The 12,525-nt window shown below is 54.4% G+C and overlaps 1 long non-coding RNA gene across 1 annotated transcript in view; it reads right to left on the bottom strand.

Moving 5' to 3' along the window:
- Window positions 1–1,193: 1,193 nt before the first annotated feature.
- LOC142819888 (uncharacterized) overlaps window positions 1,194–12,525 on the bottom strand; it is a 65,167-nt gene continuing 53,835 nt past the window's right edge. The window contains exon 3 of the long non-coding RNA XR_012897565.1: window positions 1,194–1,794. This is a non-coding gene — a long non-coding RNA (uncharacterized LOC142819888). The remainder of the gene's footprint in view (window positions 1,795–12,525) is intronic.

Here is a 12,525-nt window from a genome sequence, read left to right as displayed (position 1 = left end):
GCCCTTTTCCTCTAAGAGCACGGCAGTCCTTTGCAGAGGACTTTTTCCAGACAATCCTTGAACTTTCTGGTTAGTCCCTAAATTCTCGGGGTTACAGGCTCAGCCATTGAGCAAGCCGCACTGCAAAGTTCCCTCTAATTTTTCCCATCCGTGTGTGGAATAAATTTTGCCATGCGCACCAAGGCATGGCCGGATGGGCACCACTAGTACAAATACATGCTACCGGCTGTGGGCGCTCTGCTAATCCATTGGGCAGCACCTGAATCTCTCCTGGGTGGCCCTCCCAGCGCTTGGCTTCCTGGGAACACTGCTGCATGCTGGGAAACTGAGGCACGGAAGGGCTCAGGGACTTCCCGACAGTCACACAGAGAAGCAAAGGCAGCCCTGGAGAGAGAACCAGGCGGCCTGGCTCTCACTTTCCTTCTCCAACAAAAGGCCCCTGGCAGCTGGGTGGAGCCCACCTCATCTACAAGCACCTGGAGATTCACCCGGTGACGGGCGCTCTGGCCGGGCAGAGCCTCCCAGGCTTCCTCCCCATATTCCCAGCCCCCCACCCCATCCTCAGAGCCCCCGGCACACGGAGGGTCTCCTTCGGAGGGTCTGTCGGCAACACCCAGTTGAAGAGTCAGCTCCCCTCCTGCCGTGTCGCACGCTCCGCTCACCAGACGAGCCTGGCCCACAGCACGGCCATGGTCTCCTCTCCCCACCCGCCTTGCCTGGGCGCCTCCCTTCTGAGGCAGCGCAGAGTCCAACCCAGAATAGTTCAAAGTCCTTCCACCCCACGGCCCGACACCCTCAGCTCAGGGCTCTCCAGCGTCCCTAGACGTTTCACGCCACGGTCCCCGGCGGCCGTAGGGGATCCCGGCCCTCTTCTCCCTTAGGTTTCAGCGCTGGGTCTTGAATGAACAAGCAAGGCCTGGCTATTCCGCCCCCGCCCCCACCCCCAGACTCCTTCCCACAGCACCAGCATCCCCCTCCAGGTCCACTGCGCTCCAGGCTCGGGCCCACAGGATCCCCCTGGAGTCCTCCCAACAAACTCCAACGGGAAATACAAACGCACCCCGAGGTCCATCTTCCTCGGGCCCGACCTTTCATCCCTCAGCTTTCTCCCCCTCCGTTCTTCAGCCAAACACTTTCCAGGCTCCACTGCCCGGAAGGCCAGGGCCTGCTCCGATGCTGTTCCCTCCACCCTGGCTGTGTCACATCATTCCCTCCCCGCGGTCTCTGTTTAGGAGAGGACGCCGAGTTCTGCTCCCTCCTGTTGCCTGATCGAAGATTGCTTAGGACTGTCCAGTTACCACCATTAGGGTCGACAGGGTCAGGATCAGGCCCCGTATTCGACTATTTTACGGTTGGGAACCCGGATGCGCACAGAAGCAGCCCTCGCTCTATAGGAACTCTTGTGGTTTATTCATACACTTAGCACAGTCACAAACACCCCGATTTCAAATCCCGGGAATGTTTGTCTGCATTCCCATAGTGCGCACACACACCTGAACAACCCGAGGTGTTAGCCATCCTCTTCCTCGTCCCCTGCACCTTCCTCATCATCGCCAGGGGCCTCGTTCTGGCACCTCCTGGGGACGACATCCCTTCTTCCTCCCGCTCCTCGGCTGGGCTGCCACTTCTCCATCCCGCTGACCTTGTCATGTTGGATGCGTGTTCAGCAGGGGGTGTTTCCCTTTCTCCTTATTTGTATTTCCTCTCCTTACTAATCTGGAAGTGTCTTTTTCCAGTAGGTCAGTTTATCATTGAGCTGAACAAAAACGACGAGGGGTTTGGAACGGGTCCCATCTGAGGAGAGATTAAAAAGACTTGGACTTTTCAGCTTAGAAAAGAGGAGACTAAGGGGGGGATAGGATAGAGGTCTATAAAATCATGAGTGGTGTGGGAAAAGTGAATAAGGAAAAGTGATTTCCTTAGTCCCATAATATAAGAACTAGGGGGTCACCAAATGAAATGAATAGGCAGCAGGCTTAAAATAAACCAAAGGAAGTTTTTCTTCACTCAGCGCACAGTCAACCTGTGGAACTCCTTGCCAGAGGATGCGGTGAAGGCTAGAACTTTAACAGGGTTCAAAAAAGAGCTAGATAGAGTCACGGAGGTTAGGTCCATCAATGGCTATTAGCCAGGATGGGTAGGAATGGTGTCCCTAGCCTCTGTTTCTCTGCAAGTGGGAGACAGGAGGGATCACGTGATGATTACCTGTTGTGTTCCCTCCCTCTGGGCCATCTGGTATTGGCTGGATGGACCTTTGGTCTGACCCAGGACGGCCGTTCTTATGTTCTTATCATATGCATCAATTCGCTACCATTGGCTATTGGGGGTTGTCTCTCACATTTGTTATTTCTGTCCTGCCCGGTTATTCAATCGGGTCTCTACTGGTTATTTCGGGTGTTTCTAAGCAATGTTGTACCTGCTAAGTGTGCGGGTATTCTTGGGAGCGCCTGTACCGCAGAAAGTCCCTCTGCCTTACCACCATGTCTGGAGGTGAAAGGTCCCAAACAGATGTGAGCTAACTGTGCTGTCCGGGGGAAAGATCCCAGAGAAAAATACTAACTTTGCCTTAGTGCAGCATATAGGACATGGCCTGTAAGTCTCTTGTGTGACAGCCAAACTGCCAATATAAACCTGCCATAGCTTCTTATAATAAAGATATCATCAAAACCATAAGGGAAACAATACATTTAGATATTATTTAGCATCACCAGCAAGCAGGTTAGCCGTAGAGGCTACACTCCCCGACCTCTGCGTCAACCCCCACAGGTCTCGCTACTGCCCAAATTGGAGCTGCAACGTTCTTCCCGTCAGGCCCCCTTCCACGCTGGGCCTGCTCGCTATCAAGCCCCAATTAGCTCTTCCCCCCGCTGGGACTCATCTTTAGCTGGGCATGGCCTCCAGCTGCAACCAGGTGCCCTCCGTGAGCTTTCCAGCTCCATGCAACTCCTTCAAAACCAGCACGGGGTGGGGGGGGGGCACATCCCACACACACCCCCAACTACATTCTGCTCTGTGACAACTAATGTTTCCCTGCAAGCTGAGCCCTTGGGCAGCTACTCAGGAGAGATTCCAAGGCCGCTCCGCTGATTAGCAGAGCGCCCACAACTCCGTTCTTTGTTTCTGCTGGTGGTGCACATTCCTCTGTGCACATAAAAAACTTATTCCGCACACGGGTGGAAAAGATTAGCAGGAACATTGCTGACAACTGCCTTGCCACACGCCGCCTGGCCTTTTCTGAACGCACAGAGCTGCCTGCGTCCTTTAGCACAATGTCAGTTTCTTATCCTCAGAGTGAGGCAGCTCTGAAAGCTCGTGGGGGTTTCATTATCGGCCCAAGTTTAACCGGAGTGCAGCCGTTATCAATTAGGCAGCTTCTCCCGTCAGCTCTCACGCCAAGGCTGCTTTGGAAATGTCCCTCTTTCAACCTGTTTAATGAGCCTGGGGCTGAGGAAAGGAAAGGGGGAAAAACAGCTTCTGATCAAAGTGCAGTTACGTCTTCCATCCTTCACGGGGACGGTAAATTTAGGCAGAAGAAGCAGAGTGAATGTTTCTTTCTCTCTCTCCACACACACACACACACACACACACACACACACACACACACACGCTACGTCTAGACTGGCATAATTTTCCGGAAATGCTTTTAACGGAAAAGGTTTCCATTAAAAGCATTTTCAGAAAAGAGCGTCTAGATTGGCACGGATGCTTTTCCGCAAAAGCGCTTTTTGTGGAAAAGCGTCCGTGGCCAATCTAGACATGCTTTTGCGCAAAAAAGCCCCGATCGCCATTTTCGCAATCAGGGCTTTTTTGCGCAAAACAAATCTGAGCTGTCTACACTGGCCTTTTTGTGCAAAAGTTTTGCGCAAAAGGGACTTTTGCCCAAACGGAGCAGCATAGCATTTCCGCAAAAAGCACTGATTCCTTACAGTAGATCGTCAGTGTTCTTGCGGAAATTCAAGCGGCCAGTGTAGACAGCTGGCAAGTTTTTCCGGAAAAGCGGCTGATTTTCTGGAAAAACTGGCCAGTCTAGACACAGCCATGGTGTGTCTACACAGCAGGGCTTAACTCAAAATAAGCTACGCACACCGAGTTATGTCAATTGCAGAGCTGATTTTGAAATCGCTTATTTCGAAATGGGGAGCGTCGACACGGCACTTATTTCAAAACGGCGCACTCGTCCCCCGACTTCCCTTCCTCCTCGTCCAATGAGGGGTACAGGAGTCGGAGTCAAAAGTCCTCCAGTTTGACAAGATTTCGACATTCTTTCGAAATAACTGCCGGCTGTGTCGACGTGGACTGTGTTATTTTGAAATAATGTTGCTGTGTAGCCATCGCCTGAGAGAACGAGGAGGAGAGGAGAGGAATAGCTCAGGGCAGACGCGAGGAAGGGCAAGTCAACGTGCCAAAGCCCATGTCGGCTGGTGAATCTTCAGGTTTAGACGGGAGGGTGGAGAACCCGGACTGAACTGGAGCAGCCGCCACGCATGGCGGTTGTCACCAGCGGGTGGCAGGCGCGGATGGCTAATCACAGCAATTATTCATGCGCTGATCACAGGTAAATGCACAACAATGCCATTGAAGAGAGAGAGCGGTGAGGCTGGGGGAGGCCAGCCAGGGCTGCTGATGGATTGCCAAGGGGCACCCCTCTGAGGGACCCAGCGGAGAGTCTCGGAGGGGACTTTCCCTTTGGCTCTCGGCCTGCCGCCCTGGAAATGAGAAGACCTCGCCATAGGGGGAAGGGGACGGCTAGCAGCCCATTCTCCACTGCTAGTAATACTCCACTGTTAGTGGGGCCCTGAGGGGACCCACGGGACCACACGCTGTGCCAGAGCCAATGCCTGCCTCAAAGAGCTTACATTCAACAGACCCGTGGTTGTGCCGAGGTCTCCTGGTGGAATGGACTCGAAGCCAAACACGCCCACTTCTCCGGGTCGATGTGGCCCTTGGACTCAACGCGCATGCTTCTAAAACACCCCAGATCTGATCTCTGAGGCACCCAGAATTTCCCAGTGGCAAATGCTCTCTCCTAGCGCAGCGGGACATCAGAGGAGAGATGCAAAAGCATCTGTTGGCCCCAGCGGAGAGACAATCCCAATCTGCCGAGTTCTCCCCCTCACGGTGTCTGTCCCAGGCAGGGTTTCCCAACCTATGGCTCACCATTATATTTCAAAAGGGTCGCCAAGTGTCTCCGCCTTCCCTCCTGCCCCCGTTTTTGAATTGCCTTGGGTCACCAAGTCTTCCTGCATTGTCAAAATGGGTCCCCATCTGGAAAAGGTTGGGAACCGCTGGCCAGGGAATGCAGTTCAGCTCCGTTCTTGGAGCCACCCGACTTTCGGGGATGCTCATTTCTGGCACATGGTGCAGAGGCTGGAGCACCCCGTCCCACCGAAGAGGGTCCATTCGATTATTCTGTCTCCTCTTTGCCCGCCTGCCTCCGCGTTAATGACTTGACATTTCAAGCGTGACAAGACACGCGCACGCTTCTTCACAGGAAGCGATTCGTAAATCCAAAGATTCTGGATCACAATTGCCTTTTTCGAACCCTCATAAATATGCATTTCCCCACTTCGCTTTCTACAAATCTATTATTGTTTTAACGACATTGGGAGACCGGGGTGTGCATTAGGAGAGCAGGACGTATCATTAAAGTGTAATTTATAACATATAGTGTGGAATATAATGCAGCCTGGGTCCGATGATAGATGGCAGGGAAGCATGTGTTTAAAGGGTATCTTGTTTACATTCTTGTAGGTCTGTACGGAAAGGGTAATGCAATTGTTTAAAAATAATTACTTCTGTGTTCTCAATTACCTTTTTGTTCTCACATTTTCCTTGGCATCCTTAGCTCAGTGCTGCCCTGAACCACTTTGGAAAATACCAAGAGGAATAACCTGTTAAGTCTTGATCCTAATGTCTTTGGGGCGAAGACAGACCTTTGATTCACATTACAGGGGATTTATAAGCCAATAAATGCTGTCCCCTAATTAGCGAAGGGTGACCTCTATGCTGGCACAAGGATTAGCGGCGGTTCCTTTCATATGCAAAAATCACAGGACAAAGCACCATGGGTAAAGCTAAGCAACCGGAATGGTGTCAGAAGCACAAGCCACGAGTTTCTGAGTTAGCTGTATCAGAAGGTGCCAGCTATGAATTCTGCTCCTTTGGCCAGATGGCACTTTGCATATCGGTCCCCATCATTCTCTGCAGTGAGACTTCAAGGTGCCGCTTACAGTCGTCCTAATCAGCAAGGTCTGGGACATGGGCACCCTGGAGGAAGATCAGGTCTGAGCTGATGGATATATCAGATGCAATTTGGGGGCTGTCTTCCACTCTTTCCCGGTGATGTGTCCTGGAGTGGGTCAGAGTGACCGCCCACTCACCACGACAGGGAGCCGCCCCTTCCAAAGCCTTGGTGGGCAGCAGCTGGCCCTGACAAGACACCAAGGGGAGGGGCCAGAGATACAAAAGGCCGGCCAGAAGCCTCCCCCATCCCTGAGCTCGCTGGAGGAGCTGGACCCAGGAGAAGCAGAAAACTGAGCTGGGTCGCCGGGCGCACCGCTCCCCGACGACTTGGCCGAACTATTTACCTGGCCCAAGTTGCCAAAGCGATGGAGCTCCGAGGACCGGCCCGGAACCCAGGTACAGCCCCAGGGGAGTTTGGAAGGAGACCAGGGAAAGCCGGTCGCCTGTTGGCTTAGCCAGAGCTAGGTCAGCGTTGCAGGGGCGGATTCCCACGGACCCCGAAGCAGATTGGCCTGCAGCTGCCAGGGCCCTGGGAGGCTGCATCCCCCCTGCCACCCCACTTGTGGGGGGAAGTCTCCCCCCTTGGCTGTGCCTGGATTGCAGCCTATACCCACGGCTGCCATGCCTGGAGCAAGGGGCTGGCTCTGAACTCTTTGTTCGCCTGCTACCGCCTGCCCCGATCTCAGGCCGGGCCGTGGAACTGGTAGTTACCGCCTGCCCCGATCTGAGGCCGGGCTTTCGGACTGTTTATTTGCCGCCCACCCTGGACTATGACCGGGCTCTGGACTCTTGGTTGCAGCTCATCCACCGCCAATTCCCCAACCGCCGACACAGCGTGTCGTGTGTCAGAGTGGCCGCCCACTGACCACACGGGGGCGTACCCCGCTTACAGTCCTCCTCCTTCGTTCACACCAGTTCCCCCAAACAGTGGGCAGGGAAAGATGGACACGGAGTCCAAACCAGGGAGACCAATGAGGCACCTGTAACTTGTGGGCTCCAATCTCCCTTCACTGGACCACACGCGGAACTCAGGGGAAGACCTCCCCAGCCGCCGATCGGAGCCAGCAATGCTTTCGTGCAGGACCCAGTGTTCGAAGCCCAGGGGATCGGCACCTCTGCACTTCACTGCTTAATTATCTGGCATTTAAATGTCAACCCTTTTGGCCTGTGTGATTTGACTAAGGCCTCCAATGGGAGAGCAGGGATTAGCCCACGCGACCATGCCACACTTCGGCTACTGGGATGCCCACTCCTTGCAGCCAGAGATGACACAGGCCGCTTAGCAGAGAAAGGCCACTCAGTCCACGGGCTACTGGCTGGTAAGGAGTCGGTTAAGGCCTTCCGTGGTCTCCAAAGCAGCACAGCTCCCGATGGCATCTGATGTGGGGGTGTTTCCAAAATCCCAGGATCCTACGATTTGGGTGTTGCTGGGCCAGCCCTGGGCGCAGGCAAGCGACTCTGAATAATCCGTCTCGTATGTCGGAGGAGGGACGCCAACCGCCACCTTTGTGGATTGGCAAGGGCTGGCTTAGCTCCCAGGATCCCCTAAATTCTGCGCCGGGAGGCTGAAGCATGCAGGACTCTAGCAACGCCGGCTGGATTTCAACATTCAGGGAGGATGCTGCTCTTGTCTGATTTATTGTCATTCAAGCCAAGGCAAACCAGTCAAAACGTCCAGTTTCCAGGGAGCAGAGGCGAGAATACATATATTTATAGGCAGAACAGTGTAAAATCTGCACTGTCACGCGGCCGATAGCATCAAAACGGCATGCTCTGGAAAACCGAGCAGGACAAGGTGCGGGGAATAGGCAAGACCGTGACAGAACTTCTCTTCTAGGGACTTGGAGGTGATGGTTGGCACAGAGCCCTAGCAGAGGGGGAAGAAGGCCGCGGCTGCTCTCCTCATGATTTATCTGAAGCCAAGAAAATTCCCCTGAGAAGTTGTTAGCTCTCTGCTTCTAGACAGCCAGGAACTATCCACTGCCAGTGGCGGTTTTCACCCTCCCGTCTCTACATTCTTCCACGTCTTGCACTACGCTGCTAAATCGTCTCGGTCTGGAACCATTCGCTGAGGAGAGGGCAGGGCATGTCCACGCTGAGCTCTGGGACAGGACTTGGGCCAGCCAAAGGAATCCGGCGCTTCGGAAAATCCATCCCAGCTTTAACAAGGCGCCCTGGACTTGGGGAGGTTGGGGGGTGGGGGATGTGTGGACACCCCTGCCGTGCAGAGCAGAGGGGAAAGATTCAGAGCGGGGTGTCCCCCACACGGCTCAGACTTTCGGGGCTCCTTCCAGCGTACCCAGGAATCTGCTTCTTCAAGATACGTCCAGCAAGGAAAATAAGACACCCCTAGTCACCACTTACAGCCCCCAGCGTAACCCCCCCAGCGCATCATTAACCATCTACCACCTCTCCTGGGAAACCATCCCAGGCTAGTGCTCCCCTACGGAGATCCCCCGAACCTGAAGCAATTTCTTTCCCGCAGCCACACATCACACCTCAGCCACATGTCACACCTCAGCCACACCCGCCCAGGAACCTTCCCCTGCAGCAAACCCCACTGCCAGCTCGGTCCAGGCATCTCTAGAAGCGACAGGACCTCCCCACATCAGCCACTGCATTAGAGGCTCATGCAACTGCACATCCGCTACTGTGAGCTATGCCAGCAAGTGCCAGCCATGGCCCTCCAGGGATACTGGCCCAACCGGACAGTCTCTGCGACAAAGGCTAACTGGTAACACACAGGGGAACATTTCCATGGACCTGGGCACTCCGTCCTGGATTTAAACGTTGCCATTCTTCTACAAAGGAATTTCAAAACACAACTAGAGAGAGAGACAGACTGCGGAACTGGCCGTCACATGCCAATTGGACTCTCTCTCAGGGCCTGAGCAAAGGTTGATTCCTGTGCCTCCGTGCTCAGATCCAGCAATGGCCACGCAAAATAACTTCCCAGTTTGTGCGAAAAGTGAACCCTCACCAGGGTTGGGGGGCGGGAGCCTAGAAATGTAGATCAACCGGTGGGGGGCACGGACGAGGATGAACATATTTCCCAAAGCGAAAACAGAACACGGTGTGGAGCTAACCCAAGCCCTCCCCCACACAGGGCTAGCCCAAATCGCTTGCCCAAGCCCTGTCTCCCTTCTCCGTGCAGGGCTGGCATCACTGCTTGCTTACTCCCTGAGTCCCCTCCAAACCCTTCCCCCGCCCCGCACAGGGCTGGCATCTACACACACACACACACACACACGCACGCCCTGGCATCTACACACACACGGCTGGCATCTACACACACACACACACAGGGCTGGCATCTACACACACACACGCACACGCACACGCACACGCCCCGTGCTGGCATCCACACACACACACACACACACACCCCGCTCCGCACAGGGCTGGCATACACACACACCCCGCCCTGGCATCTACACACACACCCCGCCCCGGGCTGGCATCCACACACACACACACACACACACACACACACACACACACACACACACGCATGCACACAGCTGGCATCTACACACACACACACACAGGGCTGGCATCTACACACACACACACACACGCACACGCACACGCCCCGTGCTGGCATCCACACACACACACACACACCCCGCCCCGCACAGGGCTGGCATACACACACACCCACACACACACACACACACACACACACACACACACACACTCCCTCTCTCTCTCCTTTTTGCCAAAAGTGGGCATTTGTCCTGTTTGCTTTCGCCAACTCGCCTGCTTCTGCAAAAATAAAATCGGGACGGCCGGGACAGCTGACAGATCTGAGCAGTGACCCCAGAGCCAAAGGGAAGAGATCCCTAAATAAATCAGGGAAGTGCCTGCCGGAGGCAGGGCTTTGATCAGAGCTATCAAATGCAACAAGGCCTCGCTTGTCCCAGATGAACTCAGGCCTGGGAGGCAGAAGCTGCTGGATTCTCACTTCCTCTGCAACCCCGGGTGTATCCCTTAATCTCTCTGAGCGTCCCCAACGCCACCTGCAAATGCAGGGGGGAGAGATCAGGACTTTCCCCTTAAAAGGGGTTGATTCGTTGGCGCTTGCAGCGCTCTTTGAAGACTAAAATCTCTGGGTATTTATAATGATTCAACTATCGGAACCCAAGACCCTCCAGAGTACCGGCTAGATCCCTGCCACACGGGCTAAAAGAACAATCTATTAGCTGGTAGCAGTAGTAGTCTGTTATCCTCCAATGGACCCACCACTAGAGGGAAGGAGAGGCGCACTCTTCCAGTGATAGGCGTAGTGTGATTTCTATATCTGGGGGGGCAGCTCCAGTCAGGTCCATAGGCCTGCGGGAGCAAATTCAGCGCCTGCCCGAGGCTTGCTGTTTTGGGGAGGCAACACCCCTTTTCTGCATTCTGCTAGTCACGCTCATCTCCCTCTCTGGAGCTTTTCTTCAGTGTTTTCTCCTGCCGGTTCCTCAGTCCCTCCCTCCCCCACTTTCCCTGCGCCTTTTGGACAGGAATAGGACGGAGAAGCCTGCCCTCACCTCTCCACAGGACGCGGCCGGCATGCTGAGGAGAGCCGCGGCGTGGAGGTTCTGCGGCCTGCAGTGAGCACAGACACACACCGATTGCCAATTAGACCCTGCCGGGTAATGCGAAGGCGCTCCGGCCGAGTTCCAGCAGCTCCCGTTCCTGTCACGTCAAGCGCGGGCGCCTTCTGGATTTTAATTAACCAGGCTCCGGCTCAATCCTGCTTCCTGGAAGGAGCCAAAAGGGGGCTCCTGAGAAGGCCAGGAAAAGATGGTTGCGTCTAGGACCAAAGCTTTTCCTTTTCAATCCAGCGTCTGAGGGTATGTCTAGACTACATCCCTCTGGCGCCAGAGGGATGTAAATTAGACATACCGAAATTGCTAATGAAGCGGGGATTTAAATATCCTGCGCTTCATTAGAATAAAAATGGCCAACACTTTTTGACAAAGCGGCACTTTGCCGGCAAAAAGCGGCAGTCTAGACGGGGATCGGTCGACAAGGAAAGCCTTTTCCGACCGATCCTGTAAACCTTGTTGCACGAGGCATAACGGATCGGTCGGAAAAGGCTTTGTTTGTCGACTGGGACCCTGGGCTAAGGGGGGGCTGCCTCTCCCGTGGCTGCGGCAGCCCTGACCCCCCCTGGGTGAAGGGCTTATTAGGCAACAGGCAGCTTAGAGGGAACCTTTTGGGTCCCAGCACTTTCACAGAGGAAGTACAAGAGCTGGGGCTACTGGTTCTCCACTCCAGCAACGCCCAGGGACGTCCCAGGGTCAGAGGTGCGCCAGGCAGGCTCACAGCCCACAGCTCGCCTACTGCAAATGAGAGCCCCTGGGCAGCATGCTCTGAGGTACCCTGAGGGCTGGTCCAGCCCAGGAGACGCAAGGAAGGTGCGAAGCTGCATTTGCTCCCCGTCCCATGCAGCGCCCCCTAGTGGCTCAGCACAGAATGGGCCGCGCAGGCTCCGCCGAGAACGCCAGCTCTGTAACCGTGTTTAGCGACTAGTTCCGGGCATTTGGCCCTGCCGAACACCTAACGGTGGGGTGATTCTTATAGCACTTGGGAGGATTCACCGTTTTAACCAGCGCACGAAGGGGAAATTCTCTGAACTTCTGGCTTCTGAAAGCATTCAGGAAAAAAAGGGCTCGCCGGGACTGACTCTGCCCAGTTACACCAGTTGTGAATCAGGAGTAACTCCCCTGTAGTGAACAGAGGGACTGATGGTGTAAACAGGAGCCAGGCTCTGAGCAAACAGAAGGGCTGGCAGGCATCAGCAAGGAGAGACCGGACATCTTGCATCCTGTGCATTTGAAAAATCAACCAGGCCTGATCTGGATGCCGTGTGGCAAGTGACTACCCAGAGCAGCCGCGCGGATTTGGTGAAGTAATTGTGGATTCAGACTCATGCCCCCGAGAGCAGAATCCGGTCATTGTTTTCAATTTGCTGGCTTTCAAATTGTTCCTAAATAACACCGTTTATCTCTGGCTGATTGAGTCTAGGAATTTTGCAATTACAGACGCTCAGCCTCCCATTTTATTTGCATGTTTAAGGACGATGAATTTTTGTTAATGATGTTTCAGTCAGTGGTGGAGATGCACGCCCGAAATCTCACTCCTCCCGCAAGGGGGCGGGATGGAGTCTCTGCCACCTGGGATCACTTTTCGGGTCTGTTGATTCTTCTTGTGACTGTTGCTATTTGTTTGCATTGTGGGAGCTCCCAGGGAACTCAGCCAAACACTGCACAAATCATAGAATCATAGAATACT

The sequence above is a fragment of the Pelodiscus sinensis genome, chromosome 25, assembly GCF_049634645.1.
Source record: "Pelodiscus sinensis isolate JC-2024 chromosome 25, ASM4963464v1, whole genome shotgun sequence".
In the NCBI taxonomy this organism is placed as follows: Eukaryota; Metazoa; Chordata; order Testudines; family Trionychidae; genus Pelodiscus; species Pelodiscus sinensis.
The sequence above is the reverse complement of the archived record's forward strand: the minus strand, read 5'-3'. Positions and strand labels throughout refer to the sequence as shown.